The sequence below is a fragment of the Spermophilus citellus genome, assembly GCF_964194105.1.
Source record: "Spermophilus citellus genome assembly, chromosome: X".
Classification (NCBI taxonomy): domain Eukaryota; kingdom Metazoa; phylum Chordata; class Mammalia; order Rodentia; family Sciuridae; genus Spermophilus; species Spermophilus citellus.
This window is the reverse complement of record NC_138190.1, coordinates 75192909-75220131: the sequence shown is the minus strand read 5'-3', so window position 1 is coordinate 75220131 and position 27223 is coordinate 75192909. Positions and strand designations below refer to the sequence as shown.

The 27223-nt window shown below is 33.4% G+C and overlaps 1 protein-coding gene across 1 annotated transcript in view; it reads left to right on the top strand.

The window, feature by feature from the left end:
• ZC3H12B (zinc finger CCCH-type containing 12B) overlaps positions 1-27223 on the top strand; it is a 313257-nt gene that overhangs the window by 198796 nt on the left and 87238 nt on the right. The window contains exon 5 of the mRNA XM_081276399.1: positions 24997-25061. The gene's annotated coding sequence lies outside the window, so the exon portion shown is untranslated. The remainder of the gene's footprint in view (positions 1-24996; positions 25062-27223) is intronic.

Here is a 27223-nt window from a genome sequence, read left to right as displayed (position 1 = left end):
CCTGCCTCCCTTTATCCAACTCATTTTTGTTCCTAATCTCTTTCAATCAATAGTCTATATTAAAGTCAACTTTTTCATTTTTAACCTCCACATATGAAAGAGAACATGGAGTAATTGTGTTTCTGTGCTGGCTTACTTCACTTAATACCCTCCAATTCCATACATTTTTCTGCAAATGAAAAGATTTCTTTCTTATTTATGGCTAAATAATATTTCATTATATATTGTGTATGTGTGAGTGTAATGTGTTTTTCTGTGTATATGATGTGTATATATGTATATATGTGTGTATATAATATATATTATATATATATATTACACATATATAATCCATATATAATTTTCTTTATCCATTGATCTTTTGATGAACACCTAGGTTGATTCAATGTATTGGTCACTGTGAATAGTGACACAAGAAACTTGGGATTGCAGGTATCTATTTGTTATTCTGATTTCCTTTCCTTTACATATAGACATGAAAGTGGAATAGCTGTATCATATGGTAAATCTATTTTTAGTTTTTGGGGGTATATGGCAGACTTCCATGCTGTTCTCCATAATGGTTTTACTTATTTACATTTTTACCAATGGTATGTAAGAATTTCTTTTTCTCCACATCCTTTCTAGCATTTGTTATTTTTTTATAATAACCATTCAAATGGGGATGAGAATTTTGTTCAATTTCGTTGATGATGGGATAGCTTCCTTGATGATTTAATAGTGGGAGAGGTAAAAACTAATTTATTACCATCTTTGTGCTATAAAAACAAATTCTTGCTACTGTTTTGATTGAGAATGGAAGAAAGGAACTATGGGCTAGGACTTTTTAAACATGATCTAATCAGCACAACAATGCTATAATATAAATATTAGTTATCTTTTTATAGGGCATTATAGCAAAACATAATGGTGTGGGCTATTTTGACATATTCAGAGATGCATATAATTTAGTTTGCTCCATTTCAATCTCTGGTTCTACCTCTTCCTCTCCCTTCCTCTTTCACCTGAGCCCTGTCCTCTATTCTATTAGTTTTCCTTCTATTTATTAATATTTTAACTGGTACTTTATAGGTATATATAAAATTGAAATGCATTGTTATATATTTATACACATAATTTGGTCACTTTCATCCCCAGTTCTTCCCCTTTTCTTCTCCTCCTCCCTCTCCCTTTGCCTCTTGCTTCTACTCTACTGATCTCCCTTCTATTTTTATAATGTATCCTTTTTTATTCCTTTTTTCTGTCTAAATTATGAATATGAGAGAAAATATTAGACCCTTGACTTTCTGAGTCTGACATATTTCACTTAGCATGATGTTCTGCAGGTTCATCCATTTACCAGCAAGTGACAATTTCATTTGACTTTATGACTGACTAGAATTCCTTGCATATTAATACCACATTTTCTTTATCCATTCCTGTGTTGATTGCCACCTAGGATGGATCTATAACTTGACTATTGCAGTTATGCTGTTATAAACATTGATATGCTTGTTTTGCTATAGTATGACCTACCCCAATTGAACCAAGAGGATATTAAAAAAACCTAAGCAGGCCAATATCAAGCAATGAGGTTGAAGAAGCTACAAAGCACCTTCCAACAAAGAAAAGCACAGGACCAGATGGAGTTCCATCTGAGTTCTACCAGACCTTTAAAGAAGAACTAATGCCAGTCCTCCTCAAATTATTCCATGAAACAGCAAGGGAGGGAATACTCCCAAATTCATTCTATGAAGTCAGTGTCACCCTAATAAAAACATCAAGGAAAGAAAACTAATGAACTATATCCCTGATGAATGTAGATGCAAAAATCCTTAATAAAATATTATCAAATAACATTCAAAAACACAGTAAAATAAAATGCCATTATCAAGTTGAATTCACTACAGAGATACACTGTTGCTTCAAAATATGTAAATATTCATCACATAAATAGAATCAAGGACAAAATTCACATGATTATTTCAGTAGATGCAGAAAAGACCTTTGATAAAATCCAGCTCCCACCCATGTTAAAAGCACTGAAGAAACTGGGGAGAGAAAGAATTACCTCAACATCATAAAGGTGATATATGACGACCCCAAAGCAAATATCATACTGAATGGAGAAAAACTAAAGAAATGTCCTCTAAAATTAAGAATGAGTCAAGGATGTTCACTCTTTCCACTCCTATTCAATATAGTTCTTGAATGTCTAGCTAGAACAATCAGGGAAGAAAAGTATATTAAAGGGATACAAATGGGAAAATAAGTCAAACTTTCTCAGTTTAGTTATCTTTTTAAAGTTGAAGACAGAAGTTATAAAAGATGGAATGTCTTTTCTAAGATCACAGTGGTAGTTAAGCTCATTTAATCCCTGAATGAGGAATATATTTTTTTTATTTTCCATACATCATTATTTTCCTTCAGTCAGCAAATATGTTAAATATTTGCTGTGTGTAAGGTTCTCTTTCTCTCCATATATATGTACATATACACCTATGCATGACATAAGGAATATGATTCATAGATGCCCTACATGCTTGATTTAAAAATTGTATAGTTGTTAAGAATACCATTTTTGAAGTCATATAATCCTGAATTCATTTCTCAGGTCTTACAAAGTAGTCAACTTTTATTTAAAGAAGATAGAATTCTTTCTCAAAACTTGTGAACCCCAAATAAACAAAACAATACAAATAAGGATGGAAGAAAATAATCATGTGATAAATGATGTTATTATTAGCTATTATCATTAAGCAACTCACAGACCACCAGCAGCAAGACACATATAATTATAATGAATTGTGTATGACTTATAATACAGACATCTTTATAACTTCTTTAGGATCATAGAAGAGATAGTCAATTGTGCTTCCTAGAGATAGTGAATACCTCATAGAGACAATACATGTTATCTGGGACTTAAAGTATAATAGGCAGTCAGAAGGCATTCTACATAGAGCAAACAGCATGAGAAATATTCTCGAGTTGTAAAAATGCATGACTTCCTTAAGGAAACCAGGACTACATGGAGAAAGGCTACAGGAAACTGAAGGTCTTTTTAAAGTCAGGGGGGAGTTGTAGTGTGAGTAGGATGATTGTACATTATGATCTCAAAGTAGAATATTAGAAATGAACATCGGATACAAATAATTATGGGTTAATGACAGAAAGATCAATAGAACAAAGGGAGCAGGGTTTGGGAAAAGGAGAGGGGAAGGAGAGGTACTGAGGTCAGAATTAGTATAAGATATAGCCCATGCTTGTCTAATTATGTCAAAATGGATTCTACTGTCATGTGTAACTAAAAAGAAGCAATTAAAAATCATATATAGTTGTTCTGAGTGATAACAAGGTACCACCTGATTATGGCCTTAAAAGTGGGTGTGTGATGTATAATACAAATAAACACAAGTATACATGGTCCATTCACAGTCCATTTTTAAGTTAAAATTTTATTTTGATTACTTTGAATTATCATTTCTTTAAAATTTTAACACAGTATTCAATTTGTTATTTATTTATTTATTTATTTTTGAAATTGTGAATTGAGCCCAGATCATTTAATCACTAGGTACCATCACCAAACTTTTTTATTTTGTATTCTGAGATGGTCTCACTAGGGCCTCACCAAATTACTGCAGCAGGCCTCAAACTAGTGGTCTTCTTGCCTCAGTCTCCTAAATTACTAGGATTACAGCCATACATTTTTGGTGAAACCTGACATTTCTTTAATTTCATATAACTATATTCCTACCATAGTATTTCCTAATTTTATAAAGTCTGAATTGATTTAAATTATTTTTGTAAAAGGTTTCACATGCATATGTCATTTTTGTGGTGGTTGTTACTCTTGCTGTTGTTTAGTTCAAACAAATAGAAAGAATAAAGAATGACAGTTGCTTTCTGCTTCATGACAGAATGACTGAAATTGAAATTTGTTATTGGCATAAATAATGAGAACATCAGGGAAAAATGAATAAAACATTTTAAGATGTTTGACAACCAATGTTACAGGACCATGTAACATTACACAATGTTCCATGTTACATAATGCTTATCTCATCTGTCAGGAATGAGAGAACAGGTGAGCCCAGTGTTCACCCAAACTTTCTAAATGTAAGCACATTCCAGATTATGGCACAATGGTGTATTAGTTGAGAAGCCAGAGGTCATAGTTTGGGGAGGCTGAGATGAGATAGTTGAAATCTGTGGATCAGAGTACTAGACAAGAGATAATTTTAGGGAGAAAGAGCCACAAAAAATTGGTTAAGGGTCCTCTTTAGTTTGGGGCTGAAAATGGAGCTACCCATGTATTAAGTGAAATTTAAAATGACAAAGAATACTAAAAGGGATTATCATCTATCTCCTCAGAGCTTATACAGAGCTGAAAGGAATTCAAATTTTAGCTAGACACAATGGGAATATCCTTGTTACACACTAAGACATTCAGTGGCACAGTGGCACATGCCTATAATTCCAGTACTCTAGAAGTGCCAAACTAACGCTAGAACAAAAGCTACTATACCCCTGCCCTGGCAAAGCTTAATCACCAACTTAGAAGAGGATGCAGTAGGCACATGCCTTTAATCCCAGCTACTCAAGATACTGAGGCAGGAGGATCACTTTATCCTAGGGACTTGAAGCCATGTTGGGGAATATAGTGAGAAACCATCTCAAAAAGGAAGGAAGGAAGGAAGAAAGGAAGGAAGGAAGGAAGGGAGGGAGGGGGAGGAGGAGGAGGAGAAGAAGAAGAGGAGGAGGAGGAGGAAGAAGAGGAGGAGGAGGAGGAAGAGGCGGAGGAGAGGAGGAGAAGAAGAAGGAAGAGAGAGAGAGAAACCTACAAGGCATGACATCACTGACAATGGCAAATTAGAAAATTCTAAGACCCTGTTTCTCCACAAAAACATCTGTTGAACTGAAGAAACTTGGCATAATAAACTTTTGTAGAGTTCAGGAATTTAGCCAAAAAAAAGAAAAATACAATGAGGCCTGGCACAGTGGCACATGCCTATAATTCCAGTACTTTGGGAGGCTGAGGCATGAGGATTACCAGTCTCAGAAAGGCCCTTGGGCAGGAAAGTGAAACTTTTTTCTTATAATGGAGGCTATCATTTCAGATAGCCACCCAAATGCTAAGCAAGGACATTACAGATATTATTTCTGAACAACCAATGGGTAGAAGAAGAAATCAAAAGGGCAATTTAAAATATCTTGATATGAATGACAATAAAAACAGCATATCAAAAAATTATGGAGCTAGGTGTGGTGGCACATGCCTATAATCCCAATGCAGCAGGCTGAGGCAGGAGGATCCCATGCTCAAAGCCAGCCTTAGCAACTTAGCAAGACCCTGTCTCAAAATATAAAATACAAAGGTCTGGGGTGGTGAGTAAGTGGGTAAGTGCATTTGGGTCCAAACCCTGGTACCAAAAATAAATATATCCATACATACTTACATACATAAAATTATAGGAGCCACCACATGGTTCATGCCTATAGTCCCACTTATTTGAGAGGCTAAGGCAGAAAGACTGCTTGATCTCAGAAATTCAAAATGAGCTGAGTCAACATGCAAAACCCTATTTAATTTTTTTTAAATGAAAGAAAATAAAGAAAGAAAGGAAAAGCAAAGAAAAATCTATGGGATACAGGAAAAGGGGAAAGTTTGTAAAATAAATGCCTACATTAAAAATGAGAAGAGCCCAAATCAATAGCCTCAGTGAGATAGGGAAAAAATAAAATTACAGTTATCAGAAGGAAGGAAATAAGATCAAAAGATAAACAAATCAAATAGAACAATATAAATAATACTGAGTTGTTCCTTTGGAGAAATATAAAGTAAATTTAAAACCAACTTTAAATAGGAAGACAAAAATAGTAAAAACTAAAAGAATAGAAAAAGTTTTACCATGATAACACTAATCAGTGGAAATATAGAGCAACTATATTAATGTAAGGAAGAAAAGTAGATTTCAGCACACAAAAGGTATTAAGGATAAAAAAGGTATTTTACAATTAAAGAAGTTTAGTCACCAAGAGAATTTAACAATTCTAATTCTGATTGTAAAACATAGTAACAGTGCTTCAAATATTTTGTTAGTATTCCAAAGGAAAAGGAGCAAAAATTTTATTAAAAAAATAGCATATAAACACACTTTTATAATCTGCTATCTCAAAATTCCTCCCCAATTATAGTTGGGACAATTAGAAAATCACTTATTGACAAAGAAATCTTGAGTGACAATGTTAAACAATTTGAAGAAATGTTTTATTACAACAGGCTTTTCCCAATATATATACAACATATATTATTATGAAGTGCACATGGAATATTTATGATAGAAAATCGTGTAGTCTAAAAAATAAGTAAAATACATGTAAAACATTGGAAAATATATGTAAAACATTGGAAATTATGAAAAGCACATCCTGTGACTTCAGTGTTATTAAGTAACAAGGATATCTGTGAATTCTGCATGTTTGGAGACTTAAAACATTCATTTCAAAATTTTCAGCTGTATGAAGAAATTAAAAGAGAAATTACGAAGTATTTTGAATTGAATGAAAAGAAAAACAAACTATGTAAAAATCTGTTGTATGTGGCCAAAGCAGTGTATACATGGAAATTTGTAGTAATAAATACTTCTAGTAGGAAACAAAATATAGCTGAAATTGATGACATCTGTTTCTACTTCAATAACCTAGAGAAATAAGACCAAATGAAACCCAAAGTAGACAATGTAAACAAAAAAATATCAAGAAATAGAAGAAACACTAAAGTAAAGCTGGCTCTTTAAAAAGGTCATTGAATTGATAAACCTGTACCCAAATAGAGCATTAAAACATAGAAGACAGAAATTATCATTATCAGAAATTTTAAAAACAAAATTAAAGGTGACATCACTATAGATTCTAGACATAGTAAAAAGATAATATGAAAACCTATGTGCAACATTATTCCAGGTAAAGCACCAAATTTAAGTGGCATAAATTCTTGAAAAACTCAAGATACAAAAAAGAATTCACTCAAGAAATAAAGCATTTGAGTATCGTGTCTTTTTGTAAAAGTTGTTTTAGTTGTTGATGGACTTTATTGTCTTTATTTTTATGTGGTGCTGAAGATCAAACTCAGTGCCTCATGCATGCTAGGTGAGCACGCTACCATTGAGCCACAATCCCAGCCCCTCATTGTGTCTTTTAAAGAAATTGAATTCATAGCTTAAAAGATTTCCCATGGGGCTGGGGATGTGGCTCAAGCGGTAGTGTGCTCGCCTAGCATGTGCGGGGAGCTGGGTTCCATCCTCAGCACCACATAAAAATAAAATAAAGATGTTGTGTCCACCGAAAACTAAAAAATAAATATTAAAAAAATATTCCCATGAAAACTTCTGATTTCCAGTTAAGTGTGTAGTGAGCTCAGAAGTCTTCATTTGGTCCTAATAACAAAAAGCTGAAAAAATTTGAAAAATCAACAGCTCCTCTTAGATTCATCAATGAAATGAAATCCCAAGTATGCTTCTGCCCCCAAAATTGGAGAGACAGGCAGATACACAGAATCACAGCTTACTTGACCTTAAAGTCATATACACAGGAATAAATACCAAGGTAGGAATACCAGAAGTATAATTTGTAAATTGCTGGAGGCTCAGTGTAGGCAACTTTGAAAGATAAAAACCACAGGTATCCCATTTCCAGGAGGCCTCTTATACTTTTGTATGATTTGCTTCTAGGAGTTCTACCAGGCTCTCACAGTGAAGGTGGGAGAAAACTCCCCATATTGCTGTACTTTTGTTACTATAATGAAATGTCTGTGGCAGGATAATTATAAAGAAAAGAGGTTTGTCTAGCACACAGTTCTGGACGTTCAAATGCGTGGTACTTACATCAACTCTGGTGAAGAACCCATAGTGGATATCATGATAATGGTGAGAGTTTCTGTGGTAGTCAGAGATCACATTACCAGAAAGAAAGCCAAAGAGGGACCAAGCCTCCATAATTCTTTCAGACGGCATATCCCCAATTGAACTGACTTCCCACTAGATTGCACCTCTTAAAAGATTACACACCACCATCCAACCCTTGGGGGACCAACTCAAACCATAATCAGACTCCAGAACTCCCCTTGAATGTCTGGCAGGGGAAAGGGAAAAGTAGCCATCTTGAAGTTTTCCAGAAAATTCTGTTCTTAGCAAGGGATGCCATAAAGAGAAACTAGTTTACCATGGGGGCAGTACTGGGGTTTTATGAAAACCTAACCTACCTGGAAAACTGAAATATCCATCTCCATCCAGACAAACCCTTCCATGTGGGAAAAGAGAAATACTCAACTGTAGCCCTTCACCAACTGTCTCAGAATTCTAAGAGGGTAATAAAAGAGAAAAATGTGAACATCACTTGTGAAATCATTAGCCCATGGACACAGGCTCACTAAAACACTGACATCTAATCATAGGACCACAAAATGCTACTCTTCCTCCACACCTTATATTACATCACTAGAGGTACATTTTCCACCGTTCCTTTTACCTAGCATATCTTGTCTCACTTCCAATTAAAAAATACAAGGTATATTAAAAGAATGGATAATTTGAAGAGACGAATAAGTATCAGGAAAAGGCCCAGATATGGCAGGGATGTCAGGATTATCACATCATGAATTTAAAATAATTTTGATGACTATGCTAAAAGCTATAATGGCGAAAAAAGGTAGTCAACATGCAAGAATAGATGGTTAATGGAAACAGAGGAGTGATAACTAAGAAGGAATCCAAAAGAAGTGCTAAGGATAAAGAATAAACAAAAATGTCTCTGATGATCACATTAGTAGATTTGGTATACCTGAGAAAAGAATTTCTGTGCTTGAAGACAGAACTTTAAAAACTGAAATGAAAAGAGAAAAAAGACAAAGTACACACACACACAGAACAGAATATTAGTAACTATGGAACTACTACAAAATGTGTAACATATGCTCAATGGTAATACCAGGAGCAGAAGAAAGAGAAAAAAAATTTAATAGACTGATGATAATTTTTTAAATATTTAATTGATTTAATTTTTTAATTACATGATAGTAGAATACATTACAATTCTTATTACACATATAGAGCACAATTTTTCATATCTCTATTTCTATATTCAGTATGTTGACCACAGTTCATGTTTTCATACATGTACTTTAGATAATGTTGTTAATCACATTCCACTATCATTGCTAACCCCCTGCCACCTCCCTTCCCCTCCCACCTCTCCGCCCTATCTAGAGTTTGTCTATTTCTCCCATGCTGCCTTAACCTACCCCATTATGGGTCAGTCACCTTATATCAGAGAAAACATTTGGCATTTGTCTTTTGGGGATTAGCTAACTTCAATTAGCATTATTTTCTCAAACACCAGCCATTTACCTGCAAATGCCATGATTTTGTTCTCTGAGTAATATTCCATTGTGTATATATGCCACATTTTTAATCCATTCATCTACTGAAGGGCATCTAGGTTGGTTCCACAGTTTAGCTAGTGTGAGTTGTGCTGCTGTAAACATTGATGTGGCTGTGTCCCTGTAGTATGCTGTTTTTAAGTCCTCTGAGTATAGAGTGGGATAGCTGGGTCAAATGGTGGTTCCATTCCCAGTTTTCCAAGGAATCTCCATGCTGCTTTCCATATTGGCTGCACCAATTTGCAGTCCCATCAGTGACGTATGAGTGTGCCCTTTTCCCCCACATCCTCGCCAACACTTATTGTTTGTCTTCATAATAGCTGTCATCCTGACTGGAGTGAGATGATATCTTAGAGTAATTTTGATTTGCATTTCTTTATTTGTGAGATATGATGAACATTTTTCATATACTTGTTAATTGATTGTATATCCCCTTTTGAGAAGTGTCTGTTCATGTTCTTGGCCCATTTATTGATTGGGTTATTTGGTTTTTTGTTTGTTTGTTTTTGGTGCTTAGCTTTTTGAGTCATTTATATACCCTAGAGATTAGTGCTCTATCTGATGTGTGAGGGGTAAAAATTTGCTATCAAGATGTAGGCTCTCTATTCACCTCACAGATTATTTCTTTTGCTGAGAAGAAACTTTTTAGTTTGAGGCCATCCCATTTATTGATTCTTGGTTTTAATTCTTGTGCTATAGGAGTCTTATTAAGGAATTTGGGGCCTAATCCTACATGATGAAGATTAGGGCCTACTTTTTCTTCTATTAGATGCAGTGTCTCTGGTTTAATTCCTAGGTCCTTAATTCACTTTGTGTTGAGTTCTGTGCATGGTGAGAGATAGTTTAATTTCATTTTGTTGCATATGGATTTCCAATTTTCCCAGCATTATTTGTTGAAGAGGCTATCTTTTCTCCAATGCATGTTTTTGGCGCCTTTATCTAATATAAGATAATTGTAATTTTGTGAGTTAGTCTCTGTGTCCTCTATTCTGTTCCATTGGTCTACAAGTCTGTTTTAGTGCCAATTCCATGCTGTTTTTGTTACTACTGCTCTGTAGTGTAGTTTACGGTCTGGTATAGGGATGCCACCTGCTTCACTCTTCCTGCTAAGGATTGCTTTAGCTAGTCTGGGTCTCTTTATTTTTCCAGATGAATTTCATAATTCCTTTTTCAATGTATATGAGTAATTCCATTGGGATTTTGATCAGAACTGCATTAAATCTATATAGTGCTTTTGGTCATATGGTCATTTTGACAATAGTAATTCTGCCTCTTCAAGAGCAAGGTAGATCTTTCCATCTTCTAAGTTCTTCTTTGATTTCTTTCTTTAGGGTTCTATAGTTTTCATTGTATAGATCTTTCACCTCTTTCATTAAGTTGATTCTCAAGTTTTTTTTTCCTTTGGGCTATTGTAAGTGGGGTAGTTTTTCTGTTTCCCTTTTTGAGGATTTGTCACTGATATACAGAAATGCCTTTGATTTATGGGTGTTGATTTTGTATCCTGCTACTTTCCTGAATTCATTTACTAGTTCTAGAAGTTTTCTGGTGGAGCTTTGTGGGTCTTCTAGGTATAGAATCATATCAGCAAATAGTGCTAATTTAAGTTCTTCTTTTCCTATACGAATCCCTTTAATTTCTTTTGCCTACTGTATCATTGCTCTGGCCACTGTTTCAAGAACTATGTTGAATAGAAGTGGTGAAACAGGGCATCCCTGTCTTGTTCCAGTTTTTAGAGGGAATGCCTTCAATTTTTCTCCATTTAGAATGATGTTGGCCTTGGATTTAGCATAGATAGCCTTTACGATGTTGAGATATGTTCCAGTTATCCCTAGTTTTTCTAGTGTTTTGAACATTAAATGGTGCTGTATTATGTCAAATGCTTTTTCTACATCTATTGAGATGATCATTTGATTCTTATCTTTGAGTCTATTGATGTGATGAATTACATTTATTGATTTCTGTATGTTGAACCAACCTTGCATCCCTGGGATGAATCCCACTTGATCGTGGTGCATGATCTTTTTGATATATTTTTGTATTTAATTTGCCAGAATTTTATTGAGAATTTTTGCATCTATGTTCATTAGAGATATTGGTCTAAAGTTTTCTTTCTTTGATGTGTCTTTGCCTGGTTTTGGAATCAGGGTGATATTGACCTCATAGAATGAGTTTGAAAGTGCTGCCTCTTTTTCTATTTCCTGAAATAAATTGAAGAGTGTTGGTATTAGCTCTTCTTTAAAGGTCTTCTAGAACTCAGTTGTGAATCCATCTGGTCCTGGACTTTTCTTGGTTGATAGGTTTCTGATGGCATCTTCTATTTCATCACTTGATACTGGTCTGTTTAAATTGTGTATATCTTCCTGATTCAATCTGGGAAAATTGTATGACTTAAGAAATTTATCGATACCTTCAATATCTTCTATTTTATTGAAGTATAAGTTTTCAAAATAATTTCTAATTATCCTGTGTATTTCTGTAATGTCTGTTATGATATTACCTTTTTCATCATGTATGCTGATAATTTGAGTTTTCTTTTTCCTTCTCTTCATTAGTGTAGTTAAGGGTCTGTCGATTTTATTTATATTTTCAAAGAACCAACTTTTTGTTTTGTCAATTTTTTCAATTGTTTCTTTTGTTTTTATTTTATTAACTTCAGCTCTGATTTTAATTATTTCTTGCCATCTACTGCTTTTGCTGTTGATTTGTTCTTTTTTTCTAGGGCTTTTAGATGTAATATGAGGTCATTTATTTGTTGACTTTTTCTTCTTTTAAGGAATGAACTCCATGCAATGAACTTTCCTCTTAGAACTGATAAAATAGTGTCCCAGAGATTTTGATATGTTGTGTCTATGTTCTCATTTACCTCTAAGAATTTTTTAATTTCTTCCTTGATGTATCCTGCAACCCATTGTTCATTCAGTAGCATATTGTTTAGTCTCCAGGTGTTGGAGTAATTTTTATTTTTTAATTTTGTCATTGGTTTCCAGTTTCATTCCATTATGATCTGATGGAATGCACAGTAGTATCTCTAATTTTTTGTATTTGCTAAGAATTGCCTTGTGGCATATTATATGGTGTATTTTAGAGAATGATCCATGTGTTGCTGAGAAGAAAGTGTATCTGCTTGATGCAGGTTGAAGTATTCTACATATGGCAGTTAATTCTAAGTTATTGATTATATTATTGAGTTCTGTAGTTTCTTTATACAACTTTTGTTTGGAAGATCTATCCAGTGGTGAGAGAGGTGTGTTAAAGTCACCCAAGATTATTGTGTTGTGGTCTATTTGACTCTTGAACTTGAGAAGAATTTATTTGATGAATATAGCTGTACACATTGTTTGGGGCATATATATTTATGATTGTTATGTCTTGTTGGCGTATGGTTCCCTTGAGCAATATGTAATGTCTATCTTTATCCCTTTTGATTAACTTTGACTTGAAGTCTATTTTATTTGATATGAGTATGGAAACCTTTGATTGCTTCTGCAGTGCATGTGAGTGGTATGTTTTTTTCCCAACCTTTCACCTTCAGCCTGTGTATGTCTTTTCCTATCAGATGAGTCTCCTGGGGGCACCATATTGTTGGGTCTTTTTTTTTTTTTATCCAATCTGCTAGCCTGTGTCTTTTGATTGGTGAGTTTAAGCCATTAACCTTCAGGGTTATTATTGATACATGGTTTATATTCCCAGCCATAATTGATTATTTCTGTTATTTAACTTGACTTGATTTTCATCTTTGATTAGTTTTTTTTTTTTTTTTTTCTTTAGGGTACTACCTCCCTCTGCTGATTTTCGTTGTTTTTCATTTCCTCTTCATGGAATATTTTTACAAGGATGTCTTGTAGTGATGGTTTTCTAGCTATAAATTCTTTTTAGCTTTTGTTTATCATGGAAGGTTGTTATTTCATCTTCAAATGTAAAGCTTGATATTGCTGGATGCAAGATTCTTGGTTGGCACCCATTTTCTTTCAGAGCTTGATACTTGTTGTTCCAGGATCTTCTAGCTTTCAGGGTCTGTGTTGAATAATCTGTCATTATCCTAATTGGCTTTCCACTATATGTAATCTGATTCCTTTCTCTTGTGGCTTTTAAAATTCTCTTTCTTTTGTATGTTGGGCATTTTCATTATAACGAGCCTTGGTGTGGATCTGTTGTGATTTTGTACATTTGGCATCTTGTAGGCCTCTTGAATGTGGATTTCCAATTCATTCTTCATGTTTGGAAAGTTTTCTGGTATTATTTCATTGAATAGATTGTTCATTCCTTTGATTTGGACCTCTATGCCTTCCTTTATCCCAATAACTCTTAAATTTGGTCTTTTTATGCTATCCTATATTTCCTGAATGTTCTGCTTGTGGTTTCTTACCATTATCACTGTGTGATCTGTGTTCTTTTCAAGATTATATATTTTATATTCATAGTCTGATGTCCTATCTTCCAAGTGGTCTACCCTGTTGGTGATGTGTTAATTTGAGCTTTTAATTGGTTTATTGTTTCTTCATTTCAATGATTTCTGTTTTTTTCTTTTAGGACCTTTATCTCCCTGTTTAGGTGATCTTTTGCTTCCTGTATTTGTTTATGTAGCTCTTTTTTGAAGTGATCTTTCACTGCCTGTATTTGCTTTCTTATATCTTCCTTGTGTTCACAGCACATTTTAACCATGTACATCCTGAACTCCTTCTCTGTCATTTCTTCTGCTGTGGCTGCCAATTATTCTAATGATGTGGTGTCTCTATTTGTTTGGGGTACTTTATTCCCTTGTCTTTTCATGTTGCTCATGTGTCTTCCTTCCCATCTCTGTGGGTCTAGATTGTTATTGTTTTTACCCTAAAGGTTTGTAGTGATCTTGTAGGGTTCCAAGACCTCTCCTTTGTGGGGAAGGACAATGTTAACAGATCCCAATATCAACAATATACAACCTATGAGCAATTTGTTGTTATTAAGATGTTTACAGTTTAGTCTCAATGTACAGAAATGTTGGATTAATTATTATCTAAAATGTAATCAGTAGTTTTATATAAAGGTTTACAGTTTCTGACAGTGGACAATGAACTGGGGGGGTAGGGTATAAGACAATATTCTGAGGAGATAAGATACGAGGATATAGAGTTAATATATCTTAGGAAGTGTGAAAGAGAAATCTAATGAAGAGGGTTAGTAGCAAAAGAATAGACCTAAAGTAATTTAGAGTAGGGAAGTATGTGGGAAAACAGTAAAGTACATAAAACAAACACACGTATGTATTTAGAAAAATACAAATATTAGAATAGTAAAATTTGGAGGGGGAAAGAAAAAATGAAAGAAGAAAAAGGAAAAGAAAAGAAAAAGGGGGCATATACAACATCTCAATATTATATTATTCCGATGGCTCAGTCCTCAAAGTCCTATTTCATGCAAAGTTCTTGGTTTCACATATGTTGGGGATGTGAGGCCAGGAGGATAGAGGTGTAGGAGAGGAAAAAAAAGAGAGAGGGAAAGAAAACAAAAAGAAAACCGAAGGAAGAAAACAGTGTTTTTACTAGTTTTAGAAATCCATATCTTTCCTGCTTTTCTTCTTATCCAGTAGGTGGGGTTGTCTGTTGTAAGCTGGTATCCCTGCCCTCAGGATGGTGGAGGTAACCAGAGTGGAAAGTCTGGTCCTGGTGCAGGTTGCCTGAAAGCAGGGAGTGGCACCCACTAGTCCCTGCAGGAAGACTGCACCTCACGAGTCTCTTTTTGGGACCGCTCATATGATTTGAGTGCTTGGTACTCTCTCCCTATCTTGCATGGAGATTTCCTAGTTCCTGGTTTCTCTGTTAGGCTCCAAACTTTAGCCCTGTCTCCCTCACCCTTAGCAGTTCCCAATCGAGGAAGCTCTCACACCCTCACACTGGGGCTTCCATGGGTGGCTCCCTGGTCACACTGCACACCTATGTTGGGCAGCTACTGTGTTGGATTACCACCGCTAGGGAGGGCGGGAGGTTGAAAGCTGTTACCTAGCCGCTGGAGATCCAATCTGGGAGCTGCCCCACCTAATATGGCGAGAATGTTGAGGTAAGATGCAGGCAGTCTGCTTTCAGTGCTGGAGTGTCTGGTGAGTTTGGGGGAGCTGGGTGATGGTATTGTGCTGTGAGTAGGTAGTAGCTGAGTGACCTGAGTGGGAGTGGGGCGAAGTCTTGGCAATCTGCAGATGTGTTGATAGGTGATTCTGCTGAGGTGCTATTGATCCTTGCTTGGACTAGAACTTTGGGCTTGAACTTCTGGCTTTGGGTCCTACTCAAACGCCAGTGTCCTACTTGAATGCTGAGGCCCAGAGCTCTGCACTGACAAAAATAAGGGCATATAAACCAATGGAACGTCATGGTAATGATTTCTCATATATGACATCAAAATCCTGGCAAAAGCCAAAACAGGCAAATGGGATTACATAAAACTGCACGGCAAAGAGAACAGTCAACAAAATGGATGGCAATCTGTGAAGTGAGAGAATGTATTTGTAAACCAAATGCGTGTAAAAGGTTATTATTCAAAATATATAAGGAACTTCTACAATGCCACAGAATAAAACAAATAGGTGGCTGAAGATAAAACTATATTAGAGTGCTTACCTAAGATGTTAGAGGCCCTAGGTTTGATTCCCAGCACCTCCAAAACAAACAAAAATAATATTAACAGAATAAAACAACCTGATTTTAAAATGTACAAAGTATGTGAATAGACATTTCTCCAATGAACTCATACATATGGCCAACAGGTACATGAAAAGATGTTCAACATTACTAAGTATCAGACAATTGCAAATCAAAACAATGAAATTCCACCTCACATTATTTTGGGTGACTTTTATTTAAAATACATGATAAGTTTTGACAATAATGTAGAGATTATGAGCCCTTATACATAATTATTTCAATTGTAAAATGGCACAGCCACTGTAGGTAACAGTGTGAAGGTTCCCCCCAAATTAAAGCTATAAATAACATATGATTTAGAAATACCACTTCTAGATATTAAAAATGAATTTAAGTGAGGTTTCTTTCAAGGAGATATTTGTATCCTTCTCTTTATTGCACTACTATTCACCATACCAAGATGTGGAAATATTCTAAATATCCATCAAGAAAAATGTATATGTGTATATTTCATAGACAATAAATGTATATATGTAAGTATATGCATATATACATAGAATACATAGAATATGTACATATATAAGATCACCATATATGAAATATATCACTGTATATAAAAATATATCACTATATATAAATATATATGCATATATATTTAGATATAGATACATATAAATATTATATTCACCCTTAAACGATAATTCTGCCATTTTTTCCATTTTTTAATTTTTTATTTGTTATATATGACAACAGAATGCATTCCAATTCATATTACACATATAGAGCACAATTTTTCATATCTCTGGTTGTACACAAAGTAAAGTCACATCCTTCGTGTCTTCATACATGTACGGGGTAATGATGATCATCACATTCCACCATCTTTCCTACCCCTATGACCCCTCCTTTCCCTTCCCTCCATTTTTCCCCTTTGCCCTATCTAGAGTTCATTTAATCCTCCCATCGCCCACCCCAGCATATTATGGACCAGCATCCTTAAGTCAGAGAAATCATTTGACATTTGTTTTATTTGGGGGAACTGGCTAATTTCACTTAGCATTATATTCTCAAGCTTCATCCATTTACCTGCAAATGCCATGATTTTGTTCTCTTTTATTGTTCAGTAATATTCCATTGTGTATATATGCCACATTTTTTAATCCATCCTCTGAGCGGCATATAGGTTGGTTCCACAGTTTAGCTATTGTGAATTGTGCTGCTATAAACATTGATGTGGCTATGTCCCTGTAGTATGCTATTTTTAAGTCCTTTGGATATAGACCAAGGAGTGGAATAGCTGGGTCAAATGGTAGTTCCATCCCCAATTTTCCAAGAAATTTCCATACTGCTTTCTATGTTGGCTGCACAAATTTACAGTCCCACCAGTGATGTATGAGTGTAGCTAGCAATTAGAGAAACGCAAATCAAAACTACTCTAAGATTTCATCTCACTCCAGTCAGAATGGCAGCTATTAAGAATACAAACAACAATAAGTGTTGGCAAGGATGTGAGGATACTTCTGACATTTTTAACTACATGGATCAACCATGAAAACATCATGGTAAGTGAAATAAGCCAGATACAGAAAGAAAAATGCTGTGATCTCTCTCATTTGTGAATCTAAAAGAAAAAAATAGTCAGATGCATTGAAATAGAATAAGATATTTGTTACCAGAGCATGGAAATTTAAGTTATAAAATATAAAGTTTCAGTTATGCAGTATGCATAATCTAGATATTGATTGTACAACATAATAATATTGTATTATATACTATAGATTTACCTAGAAAGTAGATGTGAAGTGTTCTTACCTTTCAATAAGTAACTACTATAAGATGATGGATATGTTAATTATCCTGACTGTAGTAATCTTTTAACCATATATATGTATATGAAATATTGTTATATATTATCTGTACAGTAAAAGAAGTTTAAAAAATCTAAAGAGAAGAAAATATAAAATAAATATTAGAGCAGAAATCAATAAAATTGGAAATAGGAAACCAATAGAGAAAAAGGAAAAATCAATAGCTGGTTCTTTGTAAAGATTAATGAATCTATAAAGGCTAATAAAAAGAGGTAAAATACAAATTATCAATATTTTAAATTCAAGAAAAGATATCACTGATGATCTCTTATATGTCAGTAGGATAATAAAGTTTACTACAAGTAAATCTATGAACACCTATTCAATATTCTAGATTAAAAGGACCAATTTCTTAGAAAACATAAACTGCAATAATTAACATTGAAGAAATAGACATTCTGATAGGCCTAAATCTATTTTAAAACTTCAATCCACAATTACTAATCTTTCAAAACAGAAAGCACCAAGATTATATAGCTTAACTATAAATTCTCTCAAATATTTCAGAAAGAAATTATGTGAATTCTCTACAGACTTTTCCTGAAATATAAAAGAGGAACTAATTAGATAAGAACATTATGAGGGAGGAAACATAATAATAACATAATAATAACATAATTAAAACATAATAATATAGCTCATGAACAGGTACAAAAATTCTCACAGAATATTTTAAAAATAAAATGCAAAAGCATATAAATGAATTATATACATGATCATGTGGTATTTATCCCTAACATAAGTCTCATTGAACATTCAAAAACCATTAATGTAATCCATCACATGAACATGCTAAACAAGAAATATTACATGACCATATCAGTAGATGAAGAAAAAGTATTTCACAAAACCCAATATCCATTCATGATTTAAACCTCTCAGAAAACCAGGAACAGAGGTAAAATCCCTCAATGTGTTAAAATAGTATCTAAAACCAGCCTCTAACATTATATGTAATAGTAAGAAACTAGAAAATTTCCTGATATGAAAATAAGCAAGCAGTACCTCTTTTGCTACTACTTGGCAATGTCATACTGGAAGGCACAGCTAAAGTAATAGGATATGAATTGGAAATAGAAAATAAACATAATAGAAAGAAGGAAATAAAACTGTCTTCACAAATGAAATGATTGTTTAGAAAATTTGAAAAACTGACCAAGAAAAATGTCTTTGAATTAAAATGCAATTATAGCTGGATCATATGTTAGTTCTATTTCTAGTTTTTTGAGGAAACTCCATAATGTTTTCCATGGTAGCTAAAATAATTTATATTTCCACCAATAGTCTATAAGGTTTCAGTCTTTATATGTTCTATACATTAATATTCTGTCAGAATAGCTGGCAAAATGATTTTTTCCCATTCTGTAAGCTGTTTTTTCACTCTGTTGTTTTCTGTTCAGAATCATTTTAATTTGATGTAATTCCATTTGTCAATTCTTACAATTATTTTGTGAGCTACCGGAATCCTATTTGGGAAACTGTTGCCTGTGAAAACATGTTGAAGTGTTATTTCTGTGTGTTCCTCTGGTTGTTTCAAAGTTTCAAGTCTTACATTAAGTTTTTGAATCAATCTTAATTTGATTTTTGCATAGGGTGTGAGACAGGGATCGAGTTTCAATTTTCTATAGTTAGATGTCCAGTCCTGAGTATATACCCCAAAGAATCAAATTCAGCATAAAAAACAGATAACTGCATATCTATTTTTATCATGATACTGTTCACAATAACCAAATTATTGAATCAACCTTTATGCTCATCAACAAATGAGTGGATAGAGAAAATGCAGTATATATAAACAATGGAGTATTATTCAGGAAAAAGAAGAATGAAATCATGTAATTTATGGGGAAATCGATGGAATTGGAGTTCATCATGTTATGCAAAATAAACCAGTCTCCATTAGACAATTATCACATGTTTTCTCTCATATGTGGAATCAATTAAATTTTTTAAAATTAATTAATTAGTTCAAATTTTAAAATAGAAGTGCAGTATGAAAATAGAATACAGACTATTAGGAAAGGGGAAGGGGACAAAGAGCAGGGAGGGTAAGAGTGGGCAGTAGGGAGCATGGGTAGAATCAAAATATATATTATAGGTTTGCATGGAGATGTCACAATGAAACCCATTAATTTTTACTATTAATATGGTTTAATAATATAATTTTTTATTAAATAAATTAATAATTATAAGTAAGTATAGCAAGATTTCAGGAAACAAGATTAATCTATCAAATTCAATTGATTTCCTATTTGCCAAGTACAAATGGAATGTGAAATAGAAAACACAATATACTATTTATATTAACACAAAAGAAATGAAATTCTTAGGTATACGTCAAACAAAACATGTATGAAATATGAGGAATGTACAAAACACAGATGAAAAGAAGTTAAAGAACTAAACAAATGAAGAGATATTCCATGTTTATAGATACTAAGACAATATTGTACAAATGTCATTTCATAGAGACTGGTTTCAAGTTTGTGGAATAGAGCAGGTGACTTTCCTGGCTGCTCTGTGGTGTGAAACCCAAAAAAGTAGATAGGTGCTTCACAGCAAGTGAGGAACTGGAAACCTTCAGGAACACTATAAGTCCACAGGGTAGAATGCTGCCTTAGATCCATACTGTTAGACAGGTAGACACACACACACACACACACACACACACACACACACACACACAAGAGAAAAAAACAATGGAACAAATCACCTCAAACAAACCAAGATACTTCAATAACAGAATCCATCACCACCACAGTGGAGGAAATGTCAGAGAAGTAGTTTAAACTAATCAGCAAGGTAAAGAATAATGTAAAGAGTGATATCAGAGAGGAAATACAGGAAGTGAAAGATTACTTCAATGAAGAGAGATTTTGAAAAAAAAAAACAAGCAGAAATCCTCGAAAAGAAGGAATCAATAAACCAAATTAAAAACTCAATGGAAAGCATCACCAACAGACTAGACCCCTTGAAAGACAGAGTTTCAGACAATGAAGACAAAATATACAATCTTGAAAAAAAAGTTGACCATGGATAAAAGATGCTAAAAGACCAGAATAAAACTTCCAAGAAATATAGGATAACCTGAAAAGACTAAATTTATGATTTATTGGCATAGATGAAGGCTCAGTGATACAAACCAAAGGAATGCACATTCTTTTCAATGAAATAATATTAGAAAAATTCCCAAACCTAAAATGGAATGTAAAATCAAATATAAGAGGCTTACAGCACCCCATATATACAAATGTCATTTCATAGATCCAATGAATTCCAATAAAAATCATAACAAGTTATTTTATAGATATAAATAAACTGATTCTGAAGTTTATATGGAGGGCAAATGACCCATAATAGCCAATTCAGTACTAGAATAGAATAAAATTGGATAATTGAAATTCCCTCCCTTCAAGATCATAGAGCTGCAGTAATCAAAGTAGTGTAATGTTGTATTGACAAAAGAATGAACATGGGCTGGGGTTGTAGCTCAATGGAGGAGCGCTTGCCTAGCATGTGTGAGGCACTGGGTTCGATACTCTGCACCACATACAAATAAATAAAATAAAGGTCCATCAACAACTAAAAGATATTTTTAAAATATTTTTTAAAAGAATGAATAATGGGCTGGGGTTACAGCTAAGTGGTAGAGCACTCGCCTAGCACATGTGAGGCCCTGGGTTCAATCCTCAGCACCACATAAAAATAAATAAAATAAAGGTATTGTTTCCAACTACAACTATAAAATAAGTATTAAAAAAGAATGAATAAGGAGAACAATGGAACAGAATAGAGAACCCATAAATTGACTATATAAATACAGTCAACTGATTAAAATATAGTCTATTAAATAAATGGTGCTAGAAGAATTGGACATCTTCATGCAAAAAAAAATGAATGCAAACCTTACACTGTTTATAAAAATTACCTCAAAATACATAATAGACCTAAATGTAAAATGCAAAACTATAAAATGCCTAGAAGAAAATATTATAGAATGAAAACCAATAGTACAGAATAGAAGACACAGAGACATGAATACAGTTTCTCATACTAGACAAAGGTGCCATAAACATACATTGGAGAAAAGATAGCCTCTTCAAAAAATGGTGATGGGAAAACTGGAAATCCATGTGTAGCAAAATGATACTAAACACCTGTCTCTCATTCCAAACAAAACTCAACTCAAAGTGGATCAAGGACCTAGGCATTAGACCAGAGACTCTGTGCCTACTAGAAAAGAAAAGTAGACCAAAATCCCTATCATGTTGGCTTAGGAACCAAATTCCTCAACAAGTCTCCTAAAGCACAAGAAATTTACTTTCTTAGCAGTTTTGAAATGTACAAATGGGATAGATTCAAACTAAAAATATTCTTCACAGAAAAGGAAACAATCAAAAACATGAAGAGAGAGCCTACAGAATAGGATAAAATCTTTTCCACCTGTACCTCAGATAAAGCATTAACCTCCAGGATATATAAAGAGCCCCAAAATTTAACACCAAAAAAAATGACCCAATCAATAAATGAGAAAGCAACTGAACAGACACTTCACAGAAGAAGAAATATGATTCTTCAACAAATATATGAAAAAAATGTTAACATCTCTAGCAATTAGAGAAATACAAATTAAAACTACACTGAGATTCCATCTTACTCCAATCAGAATGGCAATTATCAAGAATACAAGGAACAATTAATGTTGGAGAGGATGCAGGGAAAAAGGTACACTCTTACAAAATGTTACAACTATTCTGGATAGCAGTTTGGAAATTCCTTAGAAAACCTGGAGTAGAACCCCCACCAGAATCATGAAAATCCACAAGAATTGGGTTGTAATTAGAATGAGATATATTCCATGCTTGTATAATTATATCAAAATGGACTCTACCGCCACATATAACTAAAAGGAGCCAATAAAAAAGGATTCAAACGACTCCATAGCAAGAGTAATTTTAAAAATGGACAAATTTATCTCAGTAGACATTTCTTAAAATGTTCAACATCTGTAACCATTAGAGAAATGCAAATCAAATCAAAATGAGATATCATCTCATACCTATCAGATTAGCTACTTCAAAAAAGACAAATGATAACAAGCATTAGCAAATATATGGGAAAAAAGATACTCTAGTACACTCTTGGTGGGAATGCAAATTAATATGCTCATTTAGGAAAATAGTATTGAGATTTTGCCAAAAAAAGGGGGGATCTTAATATAATAACTATGTGATCCAGCATTCCCACTTCTGGGTATAAATACAAATGAATTGAAATCAGTATGTCCCACTTCCATGTTCATTGCAACATTATTCACAATAGTTCATATATAGAATCAAGCTAAGTATCCATCAACAGAAGAACACATAAATAAAATCTGGTATATATGCATGATGGAATTCTGTACAGCCTTTGAAAGAAGGTATTTCTATCATTTGCAACAACCTGTATGGAACTAGAGGACCTTATGTTAAATGAAATAAGCCAGGTACAGAAAGACAAATACTGTATCTTCTCACTTATATGGTGGAATCTAAAACAATTTATCTCAAATAGGCAGAAAATAGAATAGTGGTTACTAGAGTCTTTGGATATGGGGAAAATGTGGAGATGATGTCCAAAAGGTACAAAACCTCAATTAAAACAGAAGAATAAGGTTTTTTTTCTTTGAGATACAATGCATGCTAAATGTAGTAAATGATAATGTACATTTCAAAATCACTAAAAGTATATAGAAGTGACTCCCTCATGTCTTGACGAGGATATAGAACAAATGAAATTCTGTAAAGTGACAAGAACATAGAATAAACAAAAAAAATGAATGCCCATTCTTTTCTTTCTAAGAGCACATGAAATTTACTTTCTTAGCAGTTTTGCAATGCACTCTCACAACAAAACTGATAAGTATTTAGGATAATGTACACATTAAGTAATTTCATTTAGTTCTTTCACATTGTGTTTATAAATCATAACATCACTTCTTATACTTTTATATATATATATATATATATATATATATATATATATATACACACATTAGTATAATTTGTCAATTTATAATGATAAAATATAAACCAAAATGACAAAGAATTTAACAAGTGAGTTTACCAAATTTTGATTACAATTACATTTTTTTTAATAAACTGTGCTAGAATATAGAAAATTAGTGGGATTCCAAACTCACTTTTCCATTTTTGGAAAAAGATTGTTTGTGTTACTTTCCACTCAGTCTTTGCCCTATTCCTGACCGAAGGCAACCAAGGATCTTTTTTCTGGAACTTTAAATTAGTCTTGCCTTTTCTAGAACTTCATATAAATGGAATCATACAATATATACAGTACTTCTGAGTGGCCTCATTCACACCCAGAATAATGTTCTGGGTTATACATGTTTTGTATGTATCAGTAAGTTATTCTTTTTCATTTATGAATGCATTTTATTGTATACTTATAACATGTTTAATTTATTTACTCACTGATAGTTATTTGAGTTGTTTTGAATTTGTGTATATTGTCAATAAAACTGCTATGATGTTTATGAAAAATCTTTTTGTGTATGTACATATATTTTAATTTATCTTGTGCAAATACTTAGTTATATAGTATTTGGGTCATAAGGTAGAACGTGTTTTCACTTAATCAATTACTGCCAAAGAGTTCTCCAAATTGATTGTTTCATTTCACAAACCTCTCCCCAGAAATACATGAGAGTTTCATTTATTCTATATCCCTACCAACACTTGCTACTTTCAGACTATTTAATTCTGACCATTTTAGTTGACATACAGTGATACCTTACTATGTGCTATGCTCTGAATGTGTCCTCCAAAACTTATGTGTTGGAAAGTTAATCCTTAGTGCCACAGTGTTAAAAAATGAGGACTCTGAACAACCAATAAAAAAATAAAAAATAAAAAAAAATTTAAAAAAAGTGAGGACTTTTGGAAGTTGTTAAGGTCATGAACTGTTCACCTCATAAATAACATAATGCATTATGAAAAGAACTTACAAGAGTGGATTTGCTCTCTCTGCTTTTCTGCCATATGAGGACAAAGTATTCACACCCTTTTGTCTTTTCGAATTCTGCCATGTGAAGATGCAGCGAGAAAGAAATCACCAGATGCCAGAACCTTGTTTGGGTGCTTTCCAGCTTTCAGAAATGTGAGTAATACATTTATTTTTTAAAAAAATTACCAAGTCTCAGGGCTTCTATGATAGCAGCTCAGAATGAATTGAGATACTATGAATTCTGGTATTTCATTTTATTTCCTCTATTGGTTTAATATCTATGCCTTTCTCTTTTATTTTTTAGTAATTGTTACATGGTTCACAGTGTCCATCCTTATTAAATTCACATTCAAATATATTATACTATTTCATACACAATCCAAGAAACTTAAAACTGTGCACTTCCATCTTTCCTATTCTTCTGTGGAATTGTTGCCATATATTTTATTTCTCCATATGCCATAAACCACACAATTATTATGTTTCTCTAATAAGTTATTTTTCCATTCTTCTACTCTTAATCTAGTAACATGGTTCTGTTTTCAATTTCAAATTGTTTGACTGTATTTTATATATTTTTATTGAAAAATAACAATTGTGTATTAATTTTTGTGTATATTTGTGGGATACAATATGATGTTTTTGATCTATGTATACATTGTAGAAATATTAATTCAATCTATTTATCCATCACCTCACCTACTTATCAGTTTAAGGTAAAAACATCATAAATCCATACTTTCAGCAAGTTTGAAATATATTATACAATATTATTAATTGTGGTTACCATGTAGTACAACAGATCTTCCATTACCCTTTCCTATGTCTACAAATGATTATGGAAGTATTTCAATATTATTTTAGGATTAATAAATTTTAGTGAATAAGTGAATTTATAAAGGCGGAATCCACAAAAAATGAGGATCAACAGCATTATATACCAGAATACTAGGCTTGTAGTATAGTGGGAAAAAAATCAAAGTTCATGTTCATTGAGCACAATTGCCACCAATTCTTCTCTACTGGCCATGAAGGAATCACTTAATACCAATGCTGTGAAGGTAAGGTGCAGGGAATGTGGGGTCAATATTCTCTTCTGCTTCTTGTGTACGGCTTCTCTTAGCTCATATAGATAATTCAGTGTGACACAGTGTATGTTCTAAGAGAAAAAGGAGTGAAATGCTGTCTCTAAATAAAATACAAAATAGAGCTGGGGTTGTGGCTCAGTGGTTGAGTATCCCTGAGTTCAATCCCCAGGACCAAGGGGAAAAAAAGAATATACAGATGCAAAATCAACAAACGTGGGAAAACAATATAATAACAAAATGAGAAGATTGAAAAAATGGGAGAAAAATCTTACATCCAAAAATAAGTCTCCCAAATGAAGAATCTAATGACTGAATTGATGAATGCAATGGAAAGTTTCAAAATCAGTATAAATCAAGCTGAAAAAAGAATCAGTGAGCTCAAAAACAGGATCTTTGAAGTTATCCAATAAGAAAGTCAAAAAGAAAAAAAATATAAGAATGAGTGAAGAAACCCTGCAGAAATTATGGGTCACTGCCAAGAGACATATCTTATACAAAATAGGAATTAAAGAAGAATGGGAAGAAAGCATATTCAAAGTCATAATAACTAAAAACTTCCCTAATTTGGAGAAAGAACCCAGCATTCAGGTATAGAAATCACAGAGGTCTCCAATCAAATTTCGTTCACAAACACACATAATAGAAAAATTTGATAGCAGCAAGACATAAGAAACACATAACACACAATGGAATTACAATATGACTATCAGCACATTTCTCAGAGAAACTCTTTAGGCCATTGGAGAATGAGATGATCCATTCAAAACACTGAAAGGAAAAAAGAAACTGCCAACAAGGAATAGTTTACCCAGAAAATTTGTCTTTCCAAAGTAAGGAAGATATTTTAAAAGTTCCCAAACAAAATCTAAGGGAGTTTATTAGGTCTGCCTAATGGGTAGTGCTAAAGGGAGTTCTTTAAACAAAACCAAAGTGCCATTTACTAATAATATAAAAGTTAGGAAAAAATGAAACTCATTGATATAATATAAGCCCATGCTCAGAATATTCTAGAATTATAATGTTGGCATATAATGCAATTTTCTTCCAAAAATGAGGGTTAGAAGACAAAAGTATTCATAGGGATAGCTAAAATAAATTTTCAAGAAACACATTTTACATAATGATGCAAATTCTGGCATCAAAAACATACAGTGTGCTGGGCATGGTGACACAGACCTGTAATCCCAGCGGCTCAGGAGACTGAGGCAGGAGGATCATGAGTTCAAA